The sequence below is a fragment of the Lithobates pipiens genome, unplaced genomic scaffold (genome assembly GCF_037356315.1).
Source record: "Lithobates pipiens isolate NorthernLeopardFrog02 unplaced genomic scaffold, aLitPip1_a1.2 Scaffold_22, whole genome shotgun sequence".
NCBI classification, from domain to species: Eukaryota; Metazoa; Chordata; class Amphibia; order Anura; family Ranidae; genus Lithobates; species Lithobates pipiens.
This window is the reverse complement of record NW_027507784.1, coordinates 284,880,334-284,897,088: the sequence shown is the minus strand read 5'-3', so window position 1 is coordinate 284,897,088 and position 16,755 is coordinate 284,880,334.

Sequence of the window (16,755 nt, the reverse complement as noted above, 5' to 3'; positions counted from 1 at the left end):
TTTTAATTTTTTTGCGTTATTAACAAAAAAAAGCGAGAATTTAAAAAAAAACAATATTGTTTACTTTTTGCTACAATAAATATCCCCCCACCCCCCCAAAAAATGTATTCATCAGTTTAGGCCAATATGTATTCTTCTACATATTTTTGGTAACAAAAAAAATCGCAATAAGTGTATATTGATTGGTTTGCGCAAAAGTCATAGCGTCTACAAAATAGGGGATAGATTTATGACATTTTTATTATTATTATTATTTTTACTAGTAATGGCATTAATCAGTGCTTTTTAGTGGGACTGCGACATTGCGGCGGACACTTTTGACACTTTTTTGGGACCAGTGACATTTATCCAGCAATCAGAGATAAAAATAGTCACTGATTACTCTATAAATGTCACTGGCAGGGAAGGGGTTAACACTAGTGGCAATCAAGGGGTTAAGTGCTCCCTAGGGAGGTGTTTCTAACTGTGGGGGGAGTGGAATTACTGGGAGTAGAGAGAGATCGCTGTTCCTGATCACTAGGAACATCAGATCTCTCTCTACTTCCTTGACAGAACGGGGATCTGTCTATTTACATTGACAAATCCCCTTTCCGGCTTTCTGAGGAACGATTGTGGGTCATCGGCAGACATCACATCAGCTCCGGCGACACACGCACGACCCTTATAGCCCTTAAAGTGGCTGCCGTGCAGCTACAGTGATTCGTGCAGGAGAGCAAACCTGCCACCGTATAACGCCGGCGGCTGGTCAGCAAGAAACACCCTCCTAGCATTTCTGGCCATGGCCATCTTGAGTAAGGGCAAATGATTCATGTAGCATTTACTTCCTGGAATCCATTTACCCTTAACTCAGCCATCAGGCAGGAGAATGTGCTTAGTTGAGAAAACCACACCTTGATAAATTCTACAAGGGAGAGATTGGGGAAAGAGGAGGAACCACAAAAAAGTGTTGAACTCTGGTGCCAATAAAAAGTCAAATATTTATTGAAATATTTATTAAAATTACCCCAAGACAAACACTCTGGGGGGAAATTGAAAACACATCATAATAGCATAAAAATACCACATAGCATAGAGCAGTAAATGGTAATGAACTCTAAAGCAAGAGGTAATGATCCTGATTGCATAAGTCCAGAGCCTCAACGCATTTTGACTTTTTGAGTCTTCCTCAGGGGGATGGTAGTAGTTAGCATATCAGAAGAGGTAAGTATGCACACATAGGGTACAATATGGCATGTAAAACATTGATGGAGAGTTATTACACTTACATGATTTCTATTGAGAAAACTCCTCCTCCCCTCCTGAAGTCTCCTTAGATGTATGATATCATTTGCCTAGGCAAGTAAATTAGGAAGTAACTGAAGAAATGTAAAAAAAAAAGTACATATAATATACCTTCCTTTCTATTTACTAATGCTTAAAGCATGAATATTAAACATAAACATGATCTTTCTCCAAGAAACACATTTCAGGGGGGTGTGACCGGATGATGATGGCGGCGGTGGTGCTGTGTGAGGAGTGAGAGAGGTGTGTGCTCTCACTGCACGCTGATGTGAAGCAGAACTGAATGCTGTGATCTGTGGCACCCCCACCCCCCCCCCCCCCCGATTTACCCGGCGGTGAAGCAGCAGCTGTGTTGGAGTACCTGTGGGGGACCTGCGGAGCCCAGCGGAGTCCGGCGCCTGGTGAGAGAGGTGGTGTGTGCCGGCAGAGCGGAGCGGTGAGGTCCCTGGAAGCCCCTGCTGACAGCATGCGGAGGGCGGGTGAGAGGATTCTCAGCTTTCGGTGGCGAAGTCTCGCGATATCTGGGCGAGTGGAGCTACAGTGCTGAGAATGGAAAGTGTTATAGTCAGGTACGACATACATACAGGAAATTAAAGACACAGCTACAGTACTAAGCGGGGACTGTAGAGAGACATCTTATCTTATGTCAAGCCTCCCACCACTGCTCTCTGAATTAAAGGAAAAGGGGGAGATGTTGAAGATGATGTGGTGAGGTGATGTGGATGCTGCACTACTTGTGAGTAATGTGATATAACAGAAAACACATATATATTTGGAAATCTTGCTGCTGCTCTCCTTCATAATTGTTGAAAAGGGGGTGAAGAGGAGGGAAGGAAGGAATCGGACCATTATTGAACCGTGGAGTAGCTGGAAATTGCTGAATTTTGTTTAATGAAAGCCCCGTTATTAGTCCCCCCTTTCTTTTTTTTGAGCTTTGGCCCAGGAAAAATTACCCCCCCCCTTTTTTTCCCTCTCTCACTTCTCCTTTTTTTTTTTTTTAAGAGAGTAAGGAGAGAGTTGGATAAAGGGGGGGAGCTCCTGTGGGATATTTGTGTATTTGAATCATGTCTGCAAGGAGGAAAGGGGAGGAGCACGTTGGGCAGGAAAATGTTGGGATACAATTACTGAGATCGGCCAAGGACAAAGATAAGGAAAAAGGTCCCCAGCCCATTGCAACAACTGGGATATTAGCAGCAGCCAAGTTGGAAAAATATGCTCACACTCCCGATAATACGCCAACTAAGGGGGGACAGGGGAGTCAAGTAAAACCTTCAATGGACAGAAAGAGTCAAGGGCAGTTAACGCTAGTGGGTGCAAAACGCACAAATAATAAAAGTATGGGTGCTGTTGGAAGATCTGAAACAATCCCCACGCAGGTGCCCTTAATAGATAGAGAAGAAGAACCAACGTTAAAGGAGGTCTTGGGGGCAGTTAATGTTTGTAAACAGTCATTGGTAGAGCTATGAGATCAAACAAGAAGTATTAAAGAAGAGCTGGCCCTCATGCGGCAGGAACTTCAGATAACGGTTGATAGAATAACAGCAGCAGAGGGCAGAATCTGTCAGATTGAAGATGAGGTGTACCCACTGAACCAAGAGGTTAAAGATCTAAAAATACAGATGGGTAAATTTGAAGGGAAACTGGACGAAATGGAAAACAGACTCCGAAGGGACAATATAAGACTGGTAGGCCTCCCGGAGAAGTGTGAAGGCAGATACAATTGAGTTTTTGGAAAGATGGTTCAGCGAAGTGTTTGGTAGAGAGACCTTTTCCCAACAATTTGCAATAGAAAGTTCTGCTTAGAATTCTGCATCGGGGGGGCCAGCCTAGATCTGTGTTACTGAAATTTTTGAATTATCAAGATAAAGTTGTTCTACTTCGCAAGGCCAGGGAAATGGGGAGTATTACTTATAAAGGTGCAAAAATTTCGTTTTACTCTGACTTTTCCCCAGATCTCCAGAAGTGCAGGGCGGAATTTATTGAGACCAAGCGCAGACTTCAGAAACTGGACGTTACATTCCCCTTGCTCTATCTGTCTCGGTTACGGGTAGTAGCATTGGGAGAGACTTTATTTTTTGACACCCCAGCAAGCGTAGCGGCTTGGGTGCAGGAGAAGGGAGATCAGTTACTGAGGAAGTGATGTGCTCTTTCATATATATGGTTCCCTTCCCTTCCATCTCTTTTTTCTTTTCTCTTCCCTTTTTTTTTTTGGGGGGGGGGAACATTTGCACAGGGGGGTGCATCGGGTGCACTGTATTTGAAAAAAAAACATTTGCATGATACACTTGAGTCAGGGTGTAGTGAGTGGCACACAGTATAATAGGAATTTATGAATGAGAAGAGGGGAGGGTCGAAATGGGATGTTGTTGAGTATGGGGGGGGGGGGGGGTTGGGATGCAAGCATGAGAGAAAGAGGGGAGGGGAGGGAGCAAGAAGGTGTGGGTGGGAGTGTAGTGGTCACGGAAAAAGCCCCTAGGGGTAACCTGGATTGGTATGAAGGGGGGAGGGGGGAGGGATTAGGGAATATTGAAGTATATAAAGCACAAGAAAAGGGCAAAATTTGCACAGTCATAGATGATAAATTAAAAGTAACGAGTAAACACGGGGCAAGAGTATGTACAGATGTAAAGTTTATATTTTGTATTCATAAGGGAAGATTGAGAAGGGATGACACTAGGAAGTATAAAGGGTTGTATAAATTTATTAGGGTGTTTTTCGAGTGGGGTCTCACTTTTTTTCCTATACCCCCTTTTTGTGCCCCCTTCCCCGCCATGGATTACTGGGGGAGATGTAGGGATCATTTCTACTCAGTGCCAATGAACTTTAATTCCAATTTTCAATGTTTGGGTTTTTTTTCTTTTTTTCTCTCTCCTTCTAGAGTTATGCAGTCTAGAGTTCTGAATATTGGCTCTTGGAATGTCCGAGGGCTAGGGGCCCCTGTAAAAAGAGCAGTGGTGTTTGACACCTAACTGAAGAAACTAAATCAAAAAGTCAGAGCAGGAAATTTCAAGCTCAGTTCCACTCATTTCACACCTCCTATTCAAGGGGGGTGGCTGTGTTGGTAAGGAGAGAGGTGGCGTTCCCCTGCCGGCAGATCAGCATAGATAAAGAAGGGCGATACATTTTTCTACATTGTGCAATTGAAAATCAGGAGTATGTTTTTGCAAATATTTATATTCCTCCACCATTTAAACTGGAAGTTCTATATTGTTTAATTGAATTTATAGCGGATAAATCTGGGATACCAGTTATAGTAATGGGAGACTTTAATGAGGTCATTAATAAAAGCCAGGATAGGTTTCCACCAGGAATATATATGCAGACGGAGGTTGAGACCCGCTTGTCCTGATTCCTGCAGGAGGGGGGATTGTTCGATATGTGGAGAATTCGTAACCCGGATCTGTTACAATATTCATGTTTCTCAAGCTCATACTCCTCACTCTCAAGAATAGATTTAGTTCTTGGGAATGAGGAGGCAAGTCGTGTAGTAAGGGAAATAGTCTATCAACCCATGGGGGTGTCAGATCACTCACTAGTGACAGTATCGGTAAATTTAGGGGGGATAAGACCCCAAAGAGTATGGAATATGAATCCAGTATGGTTTGAGTTAATTGGAGATTCTGATAAGGTGCTATTTAAATTAGCAGAGTTCATAAAGTTTAATAATGAGTCTGCAGAAAGAGGAGTGATATGGGATGCATTAAAGGCCTACCTCAGGGGTATTCTTATCCAACATGTAGCAAACGTTAAGAAGACATCCAGTGAATGGGAGAATAGTGTTAAAAGGGAGTTAGTAGTAGCAGAAAGAGCGTATATAGAAAACCCCACTCCAGAGAAACAAAAAATATGGCTAGAGAAACAACAGGAACATAAGGTAGTGATTATTAGGAAAATAGAGAATAAAAGACTGTTCCAGAAACAAGCGGAGTATGGGGAAGGGGAAAAAGTAGGAAAGATGCTGGCACAGATAGTAAGAAGTAACTCCTCGCCATCCACCGTCCCAGTGATCAAGACAGAGAAGGGAGAAATCTCAGCACAGGGATCAGTGATTACAGATACCTTCAGGGCATTTTATGCAAAACTGTACAGCTCACAGGAGGCGGTGGGTGACGAAGACATGGACAGGTTCTTTGCGAATATTAAAATACCGTCCCTTACCAAGGAAGAGAGGGAGATAATGGAAGCCCCATTAACGATAGAGGAAATTCAATGTGCAGTGTCGGAAACGGCCAATAAGAAATTCCCAGGACCAGATGGTCTCCCTGTGGAAACCTATAAATATTACGGCAAAATATTGCTGCCAGAGCTTCTTAAAGTATTTAATTGGGCAAAGGAGGAAGGGAGATTGCCTAGCTCAATGACCGAAGCAACGATAATAGTCTTGCACAAGGAGGGGAAGGATCCATTGGAAACTCAATCTTATCGACCTATCTCCTTTGTGCGGACGCTAAAATATTAGCCAAAGTATTAGCCATTAGGTTGAATAAAATTATCTCTAGATTGATACATCCTGATCAAACGGGATTTATCCGGGGTAGGTCTACAAGTATGAACATAAGAAGATTATATCTTAATCTGCATGTACCAACAGAAAACGAAGGTAAAAATGCAATAATGGCTCTGGATGTAATCAAAGCCTTCGATAGTTTAGAATGGAGATATATCTGGCGTGTACTGGGCGAATTTGGTCCCATGCTTATTGCATGGGTAAAAACTCTGTATAATGGCCCTAGTGCCAGAATCAGGGTTAATAATGAGTACTCAGATAAGATTTTTTTATAGAGGGGCACAAGACAGGGGTGCCAAGCAAAAAATACCCCTTCAGTAGCGGACTGGCAGTTGGTAATTACGGAAACAATATGGAAGGAGAGGGTGATATATCTAAGGAGAGGAAATTTTAAAGAATTTAAAAAGATGTGGAAACCTTGGTTGGATAGAATGAGATACCCAGTATGAGGGATTAGGAACATAGGTGAGGGGGAGGGAGAGGAAGAGAGGAAGGGAGAGAGGAAAGAAAAGGGGAAGGAAGAATATCTGAGCAGTGAGAGAAAAGGGGGGTTAGATAGAAGAATTAATGACACTTTATGGATAAGAATGCTTCCTAAAGGTTTACCCTGTTACATAGAAATATTGTACATGTTAGGGTGAAATAAGTGTTATATTTGTCATAGAGAATGTTTCTCTTTTTTTTATTATGTAAAATATTGATGAAAACAAATAAAGATTATGAAATTCAAAAAAACATGACCAATGTTGATTGAGAGTGCTGTTCCACTTGCCAACAGTGTGCATGAGAGCAATGCTCCTCTCAGCTCTTTCTCTACTCATTGGCACAGACACAGCAGCGGGAGTCATTCGCTCCTGCTGTCAATCACAGCCAGTGAGAAGGGAGTCGGTGGCGGGGCTGAGCCATGCTGTGTGTGTGTGTGTCTTATGGACACACACAGCTGGCTAGGGGGCAAGACTGTACAAGTACCTCTATAGCAAGCAGCTTGCTATAGTGCAGTTGGCGGGGGGGAAGAGCCAGGAATACCCCCAAAAAGGAGGATCAGGGCTGCTCTGTGCAAAATCATTGCATAGAGCAGGTAAGTATGACATGTTTAACCACTTTAAGACCAGGCTTTTTCTGGCACCTTTTTGTTCACTAGTTTAAATCCATTTTATTTTGCTAGAAAATTACTCGTAACCCTCAAACATTCTATATGACCCTAAAAACTGAAATGGCAATCGTTACAATTTTTTGCACAGCAATTTTGCAAACGCAATTTCTGGGGAAAGAATACACTTTAATGAATTAATAAAAAAAACAAAAAAATGCAATATTTACCCTCATTTTTTTGTACAATGTGAAGGATGATGTTACACTGCGCAACTAGATAACTAACCTCTCACGCTTTAAAATTGCGCACGCTCCTGGAATGGTGACAAATTGCGGTACTTATAAATATTCATATCAACACTCTAAATGCCTTTACAGGTTACCTGTTTAGAGTTTCAGAGGTAGTCTAGCACTAGAATTATTGCTCTCACTCTAACAATTGCCGCCATATCCCAAATACGTGGTGCGAATACCGTTTACAAATGTGTGTGTGACTTACATTTGCATTCGCTTCTGTGTATGAGCATGGAGGGATGGTGGCGCTTACATTTTTTTTTTCTTATTTATTTTACTTTTTATTTTTACACTGTCCCTTTAATTTTTTTTAAATCCTTTTTATTCCTATTACAAGGAATGTAAACATCCCTTGTATTAGAAATAAGGATGACAGGTCCTATTTATGGCGAGATCTGGGGTCAAAAAGACCTCATATCTCTCCTTTACCTTTATAAACAAAAGACAAAAAAATAAATAAAAAATAAACTATCTTGCAACTTATATATACGTATTGCGGTGGGCAAGTGTTTTTTTTTTTACCCTTACAATAGGGTTGCCACTATTTCTTCACGCCAAACCCCAACACTTTAGCGGTGCATAGCAAAAAAACATTTTTTTTAGGATACACTAAAGGATTGTAACAGACCTTGGAAACCGTTGGGCGCTCCAAAAAGAATAGTAATGTGGCTTACATAGTGCCCCCTCCCCCTCCTATCAGGTCCTGTTCTGAGCCACATTCCTGTCTGAATATTCAGGCAGACCGAAACCTGGACACATGATTCAAAACCCAAAGTGTCCAGGTGAATCCTGGACTGGTGGAAACCCTTTTTAGAATCACTTTAATAACTGACTAACACAGTCCATACATGTTGATAATAACTAGATAACTAAAAAAAATGGATCTGTGCAAATCCACTGCAACAGAGAAGGTAAGTATGAAATGTTTGTTATTTTTATAGGGGAAAAAAACGAGACTTTACAATCACTTTAAGGCTTTACAACCACTTGACTTAATGAATTCTGAATGATCTCAGAAGCTTCTCATGGTGGTTTTATACGAATGCCATCAACTCAAGTCCAGTGTGTGACAGAGCGAGGCTCTGTGCCTGTGAAATTGGAGGAAAGAGGGATCTCCAACCCTGTGTCCAGGTCTTGGTGATAACGAGCAGGGTGTGTGCCCAGCTGCACACAGGCTATAAAACAAAGGGGCTGTTGGGAGTAGAGTGTGAGGGATGGTGGAGTGGAGTAGCTTGAAGCTGTGTGCGTTGAAGGGTTGAAGCTGTGTGCGTCCAAGGAGTCCAAAGCTGTGTGTTAAAGGGCTTGAAGCTGTGTGCGTCCAAGGAGCCTAAGACTGTGTGCGTCCAAGCAGTTTGGTGGACGGAGCAAGTACCTATAGCAGCACTACTGCTGAAGAGTAGCCAGGTGGGCTAGCATTTTCATTTGGATTTTTTTGTGTATTTAATGTAAGCTTGGACCCCTGTGAAAAAAAAAGGCGCAGCCCCCCCCCCTCCCCGGTCCATACCAGGCCTTTGAGTCTAGTATGGAGTTGGAGGGGACCCCCAAATTCTTTTATAAAAATGGTGTGGGGCCCCCCCCCAAAATCCACACCAGACCCTTATCCTAGCATGCAGCCCAGCAGGTCAGGAAAGGGAGGGGACGAGCGAGTGCCCCCTTCCCTCCTGAACCATACCAGGCCACATGCCCTCAACATGGGGGGTGGGTGCTTTGGGGAAGTGGGGCTCTGCGCCCCCCACCCCAAAGCACCTTGCCCCATATTGATGGGGACAAGGGCCTCTTCCCGACAACCCTTGCATGGTGGTTGTCTGGGTCTGTGGACAGGTGGCTTATTGGAATCTGTAAGCCCCTTTAACAAGGGGGCCCCCAGGTCCCGGCCTACCCCCCTATGTGAATGAGTATGGGGTACATTGCACCCCTGCCCATTCACCACAAAAAGTAGTGTAGTGTGGAAAAATACAATAGACAGTTTTTGACAAGTCTTTTATTAAAAATATCCACAAATATATCCGCAAATCACGGTAAAAATGCAGAAATGCTCAAAAGCAACATGCATAGATGTAAATCGCGCCCCCTGCCCGACTATGCAGATAACAGTGGGATGGTTTATGCTACAGAGACAGTGCGGCCAATCCAAAAAGCAATGGGCAGAACTAGGTATTACCAAGTGCAGAATGACAAGCTACAGGCTTGTGAATCAGCAGTGACAATGTTGATACCACGTCCTCCGACCCATTTTTAAATCACAATGTAGAGCAAGCAGACACAGTCTACATGTGAGTGGCAACTAGGCTCTAAATTGAGGAGCAGTGCTACCGATTTCCATCCCATCACAGAAAACTGCATTAGGTGGACTTATGATATACAATGTTGTCCCAGAACAACAGTGCTCCCGCCCACCCGTCATTTTTAAAATAGGCCGGGCGGGAAGGTGTTAAAAAATGTCTTGTACCCAGAGGTCGAAAATCCAGTGTCTTCACTTATTATGACCGATATGTGCCCTCTCGTCGCGCACACTGCTCTCACCAGAGCTCCATGACCCTCTATAAAGTAGAAGTGACAATGTTAGTGTGATGAAACGCATTGGACGGGGCTTACTACGTCACTTCTGCTTCCATACTTCCAGTCCATATTTATACAAGCAATGTTATGGAGTAGGTGTATTTTAAAAGTTTTAAACTGACAAAAAAAATGCAGAATTACACTATTGGAGGCTGCCTCCTGGTTCTTTTCCCTTTGCATATATAAAACTGGAGGAAATTTTATGAAGAAGTGGTCCTGGGGAGCGAGTTCGGATAAAGCTGCTAAAGGAATGACATACCCTTAAAGTGCTAAAGACCCATTTATATTTTATAGGGGGTTCTGGAGGTCTGGTGAGTGCAGTATGCTCCAGGGAGGCACCTATTGGTCACAATAAGTGAAGACTCTGGATTTCCTACCTCTGGGCACAAGACACTTTTTAAAGAGCACTTTATGAACACTGAATCTCAACACTGTTTGCTGAGTATATGCACTTTACACGGTGACTTGTGTTTCAGATTTTTACACAGATTCTATTGTTTACAAAATGTTCAGTATGCACTATATTGCACAGAGATTGTCATAGTCATAGATTGTCTGTCTAAAACATGCTTTTTGCCTATTAAAACCAAAATCTGTGAACGAGACAGAGAGGACCATCTGTATTTCTGTTCTGTCTAAAGTGAAACCTGGAGAAGAGAGAAATAGATGGAGGGTGGTCATGACTAAGGGAGGAACAGGTCAGATAAGGGTTAAAAAAATCTGTAATGTAGTGTGGTAGGGGCGTAGTCTTACCCATTTGGAGGCTGAAGATCAGATGGGCAGGGTGGAGTCGCAAGGGTGGTACAGTGCAAGGGTTGCTGGGTAGTCATTCCAGAAAGTTCAGGTGACCAGAAGACTTTCCCTCCCTCCCACCTTGTATTTAGGGTTTATGGTACATTCAGGGTTGGAGGCGTAGTTTTATGTTACAAATTTTTCTATTAAAAAAAATAAATGTAGCGCTGACATCTTTGCATATTGATGTAATTATGCATGCTTTAATGTAAGGTATATGTGGTTTCGTACCAGAGCAATCTAGTTACCAAATATGGGTAACGCACCTGTTTATTACTACCTCAGGACAATCTAAAGACTTGTGCAGGAAGTGACTGGATTCTGAAGGTTGACCTTGTTACCCAGGAGTCCGTGTGACCTACCCATGAACACTCTCTTACGCAGTGCATGCTGGATAGGGGATAAAAGAGACCCGAGCAGCCATCTTAGGTCTCTGGGGACCACGCTGCCTGCTGGTGCGGATCTGTGGAGAGGCTTCCCAAGAGATAGCAGCTGACAGCTATCGCAGTGCGCAAGCCTGTTTGTTTTTGTGAGGTGACCTGACGGAGCCTGAAAGACAGTAGCCGGATTGAGAAGGTCCAAAGACACTCAGTGGAGAATTGGAGAACCAGATCAATTCAGCGGAGCGATACAGAGCATCTGGCCCAGCTGACGGAAAGGCAAGCTACAGTCACCGGACCAAAGTGATCACGCAGAACTCTGATCCAGTTGGTGAGCGGATTGCCGCCCACCATTTGTTAACTTTGCACGCAGTTAGACTCACATACAGGCCTCACTGGAACCTGCAGTTCCACAGAGGTGTAGTAGAGCGACTGACACTGAGCAGGCTTGAGGCTTATCTACTTTGGCGCCTCAGTGTTTGTAAATAAGTTACTGGAGTTACATCAGGAGCATTTCAGCTTAATCCTCCATGAACTTTGGATTAAAAATACAAAGGAGTGACTTAGCTAGTGAAGAAAAGAAGACCATGGATTAAAGTACTTTAAGTGAGGCCTAATGTATAGCCTTTAAAGCAGGGGGAGCTCCCAGGTTTATATAAATAAATACATACATATTTTATATTGTGTTATATTGAAATATATTGTGCTGTTGTACTATGTTGGGATGACAGCACAATTCCTGTAACCACCTGTCTAAATATTTTATAGTAAACAATATTTCTGGTTAAGTATCCAGTTGTGTGGCGTATTGTTTTTCCACACCAGGTGGAGCCAGTGGAACCTGAGGGTATATACAGGTACTTTGCATTGCTTTATATTGTACTGTATTACATTGCACCACAGCTGAGCCAAGGGGATTGAGTCGAGTAAGTGGGGTTTCTAGGTAAAGTACAGGTCCAATTCAAACCCACAGCTCCTTTGGGCGTCAGTGCTACATAAATAAACAATAATTTCTTTTGAACATTTGCCATTTTGTCACAGCAGTTTTGGGGTCAGGGGGTCTTGGGTCTTGGGGGGGGGGGGTGGCAGTAATTAACCATATTGTTAAAGAATTGCGAGCCCATCTAGGGTATGGCGTTTCCACTTGGTTGGTTGTTGGTGGTTCTCTCAGGAGCTAGGAATTCCTGGGAAAAGTCTAGAATGTGTAAGTCGCAACATCTTCAAGCTGGATGGGGCGCAACTGAGGTCATGGTCGATTATAGTCATAAGGTGTAAACCCAAAGACGTTCTCCTGGTTGCATTGTTGAATTTGCATTGTTAAAATTTTCTATTTATGTTATTTAATTTGTTAAGAAAATGGCTGCTGTGGCCTTTTAAACCCACTTCACACAGTTTTGTAATAATTAGTTTGAGGACCAAAGGTTGACGAATCCTTTACTCAAGACCCGAAGCTGTTAACTATTACACTAAGGGAAGTTCAGAGACAGGAAGAGGACCAGCATCCTTGCAGTAAACATTTCTCCAGGATCTAGCTGCCTACACAACATGGCACATCCTTCATTACAGGTAAATGATGTGGCAAAAGCTGTAGGGATTTTTCTATAGCTAAACATCAAAAGTAGAGAATGGTCAGGTCACCATCTTGTCTCTGCTGTCTGGTTGTGTAAATGTCAGAACTGGATGGGCTGAAATACAGATCTATTTGCATTTAAAACCATACCGTTCAACTTTTTGAGATGAGAATGAGGGACACCTATCAGCAAAAGCATGCAGGTATAAGACACACCCCTTGCCACGCCCCCTTAAAGGAGAATTGTACAAAAAAACAAGATTTGTTAAACCCACAAGTGCTTTTTTTTTTACCACTACTATTCCTTTTATATTGGCTTTTGGAATTTACAAATGCAGCAATTTAGAAATCAGATGAAAGGTTTAGTGCTGGAAAACACTTTTTGATAGATAAAAAGTGAATTTTATATACACCTATATAGATCAGACCAAAATGAGGGACAAATGAGGAGGAATGAGGGACTAAGGGACATTGCTCCAAATCAGGGACAGTCCCTTGAAATCAGGGACAGTTAGGAGCTATGGGTAAACCTGCTCTGCTCCTATGTGTGTATCTGATTATATATTTAATCTGTGTATTTGAATCTTTGCCTGGAGCTCAGCTGTAGCTCAAGTGACCTGTAGCAATAAGATTGCACCTTACTGCTGGCGGCCTCGTGTCTCCTGCATTTTACATATGACTGTTTCTCTTTGTAATGTCTTCTTGCATAAGCCAGTCTAAATTTAATTACCTGGTCACTAATGTGTGAGACTGAAAAACAAAGAAACAGTTGAATAATTTTTTCAATTTCTCTGTAAACTTCTTCCAACTTTTAGACAATTAACTAGCTGGAGTCCCATGGGTATGTAAGGCTTCTCATTTAATGTGAATAATTTAAAACAAATGCAGCCGCCTTGTATGAAATATCAATGCCTGTCCTACAGTGCTTTTTTATTTTAAATGATTGCACAATATATTTCACACGGTTCAGAAATGAGGGCACCAAACAATGCAGAATTACAGGAGTGTGGCCGCTGGACAAACTCCAGACTCAGAACAAAGGAGATCAACAAGAAGTAATGTAAAAATTCTCAGTCTGGTATAAAGTGAACCTGTAGTGTAGGGGGAAATGATATGCTGTATGCTAAGGGAAGAGGATAGGGAAAGGAAGGGTTCATTTATAAAGGTTTTATTGTACATTGAACTGGTAATGTTAAGGCTTTATTAACACGGGACATTTTGTCCGCTGTTCCTAGGGATGTCTGGTGTTTTTTATTCTGAATTTAAACACCCCTGAATGTTAGCCTATGTGTCCATGCACACAGAGGCATTTAGAGGAGTTTAGAAGCTGAAAAAAAAAAAAAAAAAACAGCCAGTGTGCCCAGAAGCACCAAAAACACTTTAAGCATTTAAACCAGTGTCAGCCCATCCATAGGGCCGCGTACACACGCGGGGACTGTCCGCTGAACAGTGTTTCGGCGGACAGTCCGCCCGTGTGTGGGCTTTCAGCGGACAGTTTCAGCGAACAGTTTGCTGAACAAGGTTTTTCGGAATTTCCGAAAAACTGTCCGCTGAAACTTGGTTTCAGCGAACAGTCCCCTCGTGTGTAGGCTTGTTCGTCAAACTAAGTTCCGCGCATGCTCAGAAAGGATTTACACGCCGAAAGTTGTAATGCAGTGTATAGGACGTTGTATTTTCCGTCCCGTCGTACGTGCCGTTCACGTCATCGCGCACGATTTCAGCAAACTGTTAGTTCGTCGTGTGTGGGCAAGTCCGTCCATGCTAATTTTGAGCGGACTGTTTGCTGAAACTGTTTGACGGACAAAGTTGAGCGAACAGTCCCCGCGTGTGTACGCGGCCTAGGGGGCTGCCCCCCCCCTATCCATACATCCACCCCCCTAATTTACATGCGAGGTGCTGGACTCATTGATTTCAATGTGTTTTTTTTTTTAAGCACATGATTAGAGCCTGAGTCTCTAATTAGCTCAAAAAAAGGTCGGGCTTGGGGCGCAGAGCACTGTGCCCCGAGCCCACCCACTTGTGTAACAATAGCAAATTAATATTCGCTATTGTCTTCCTGATTCTCCTTCCGGCCAATCAGGAAGCAGTTCCTGAGACCTAATTGGCCAGGGAGTCTTAGGACTTCCTGTTCGGCCTGGAGAAGGAGATGGCCCCAGAGCAAGGAGCTGCTCCATGATCCATGTCTGTCTGATCTGCCTCCTTCCTAGGTTAGTGAGCCCTCTGATCGCCCTTGCATTCCCATCCATCTCCCACGGATGGAGCGGTGTGGGGTCGGCGCATTCCCATCCCTCTCCTACAGGGGGGTGGGGGTAGGATCACTGCATTCCCGTCAGTCTCCCATGTGTGGGGGGGTGAGAAATCACCACTTTCCCGTTCATCTCCTGCGGGGGAGGGGGTTGGCGTTGGCTTACCGCCCTTCAAAAATATCGAGCACCAGCTGCCACTGGTTTAAACGTGCCTAAACACTCTAAGCGCATTTAGTGCTTGAGCGCCAATTTATTTCAATGGCCAGAACACACTATTATTTTGGCGAAAGAAATGAATTAACACCCAAGTGCTTAACACACCTAAGCACGCCTAAACATGTTACACGCGTTTACAAGCTTCAAGTATTTTTTATTTTAAAACATTGCTATTGCTGCCAGAAGGAAAGGAGTCTAGGAGAGTTAGAAAAATGTCCAGTGTGCATGAGGCCTAAAGCAGATGGAAATCCTAAATCTGGACCTGAAGAAAGAGGACCCTGAAAGCCAAGGTATGAAGACATCTGGGAAAAGTAGGTATAAAAAAAGCAAAACATACTCTCTTAAAAGGAGATAATACCTTCCTTTCCAGGCCATTTTTTAGTTCTCAGTGCTGTGATAGTTTGACTAATCTCAACTCCATCGTGCAGCACTGTATCCAAAAATTTTTAGCCAGATAGAACTTTTATTTGGTGGTAAAACCTGAGCCCACTCTGCTCTAGGTCAAGTGCATAACACAGAGTGCACGGGTCAGGAGTACATAATACACAAAGTGCAGAGGCCAAGAGTAATGCTGTGTACACACGGTCAGACTTTCCGGCAGAAAAAGTCAAACGGAATCATTTCATCGGATATTCCCATCGTGTGTGGGCTTCAGCTGACTTTTTTTTCGAAAATTCTGATGGACCTAGAAATAGAACATGTTTTAAATCTTTCCGACAGAATCAATTTCTATCGGGAAAAATTTTCGTTTGTATGATGTTCCGACGGACCAAAAACGATGCATGGACAGCTATTGGCTACTGGCTATTGAACTTCCTTTTTCTAGTCCCATCGTACGCGTTATACGTCACCACGTTCTAAGCGATCGGACTTTGGTGTGAACATGTGTAGGCAAGTCCGTTTCAGCGGAACTCCGTCAGAGTTTATTCTGATGGAAAAATCGGTCGGCATTAGTAATGTAAAAGGTGCAGGGGTCAGGAGTACATAGCATACAGGGTGCAGGGCAAAGCTGTATCCTGTCCTAGGCCGACAAGGCCCAGGCCTAGGGCAGCACTTTATAGGGGGGCAGCACGAAAATATTGCGCTAAACTGTTAGTATAGCGCCAGTCTTATGGGGCGGACTGGGCTGAGAGGCAAATTAGTCTAGCGCCTCATAAAGCGGCCGCACTGCTTCCGGCATTCCGCAACTGTGGGGGGTGGGGGGGGGGGCTCCTAATTTTGACAGTCCTATCATCCTGGACCACTGTGCTATATGTTTTCTGCTGCACCATTGGCATGGTTATATCTTCTTTTTTTTCATTTTGGATAAAATAAGGGGGGGTTTTAACCCCTGTCAGTTTATTTTTTTACCATCCCTGTCCTATTACAGAGAGTTTTCCCTTTCCTTTCTGCCCCATAGCCAAACAGGAAGTGAGAGGAAATCTGTGCAAATTAAGGGAATCCATTGCCCCCGCATGGAACACTTGGGCATCCCTGTGCAGGTAAGCACTGCCCTGCATAGGCATATGATAATGTATGCCCGTGTGAATGAGGCATTACAAATATTGAAGTTGACTTACATTAATATTCCAAAACCTATATGAGAATTTAGTACCTGAATTCACATAGGCCTTTATTTTAGGAAAGACTACATACACAGGCATGCAGTTTTGAAGACACGCTAAATAATGCTATGATAATGATGCTATTACCTATCCATTTGATTTATACTAGCCCCCTGTAAGTACATGGCAGTATTAAGTGCCAATTAGGTGTCAAGCATTAGGACCAGGAGGTGAAGAGGCAGCATTAGGAACCAACCAGGTTCTGTTGCATGCA